Source organism: Myotis davidii, unplaced genomic scaffold (assembly GCF_000327345.1).
Source record: "Myotis davidii unplaced genomic scaffold, ASM32734v1 scaffold566, whole genome shotgun sequence".
NCBI classification, from domain to species: domain Eukaryota; kingdom Metazoa; phylum Chordata; class Mammalia; order Chiroptera; family Vespertilionidae; genus Myotis; species Myotis davidii.
Genome location: NW_006296617.1, coordinates 878,224 through 879,084, shown reverse-complemented (window position 1 = coordinate 879,084; position 861 = coordinate 878,224).

The window sequence follows — 861 nt, the reverse complement described above, 5'->3', positions numbered from 1 at the left end:
AGCCGGCAGCCGCTCGGATCGGGGGCAGCGGATTGGCCTACGGACTCCGGGGGGCTGTGCATTCACCAGGACTTAGGCAGGAGCCCGTTATTCGAAGCGGTGATGAAACACGTGGAGTACCCTTCCCCGAGGCGGTGACAGTTAGAAGTGGGCAGACCGGATTCCCTGAGGTTGCCCGTAATTTCATTTTGTGGTTTAAAACGTTGCAAGTGGCCCTAACTCAGCGGTTCTCAACCTGTGGGTCGCGACCCCTTTGGCGGTCGAACGACCCTTTCACAGGGGTCGCCTAAGGCCATCCTGCATATCAGATATTTACATGACGATTCATAACAGTAGCAACATTATAGTTATGAAGTAGCAACGAAAATAATTTTATGGTTGGGTCACAACATGAGGAACTGTATTTAAAGGGCCAGAAGGTTGAGAACCACTGCAACCGGTTTGGCTCAGTGGATAGAGCGTCCGCTTGCGGACTGAAGGGTCCCGGGTTCGGTGCCCATCAGGGGCATGTACCTTGGTTGGGGGGACATCCCCAGTGGGGGGCAGGAGGTGGCTGAGGGATGTTTCTAACTCTCTATCCCTCTCTCTTCCTTTCTGTAAAAAAAAAAAAAATCAATAAAATATATTTTAAAAACTAAAACATTGGAAGTGGACGTCCCTGGTAGTCCCTTGCCCTTCATGTGGCTACTGCTTACAGCCTTCCAACTCTTTCTTCAAATGTCAGCTCTTCACAGGGGTGTTCCTTGAAACCACGCATTTAGAAATTGCAACGCATCCAATCCCGTATTTCTCTATTTACTGTTCATCGTCTAAACGACTGTATCTTTTTTTTAATATATTTTATTGATTTATTACAGAGAG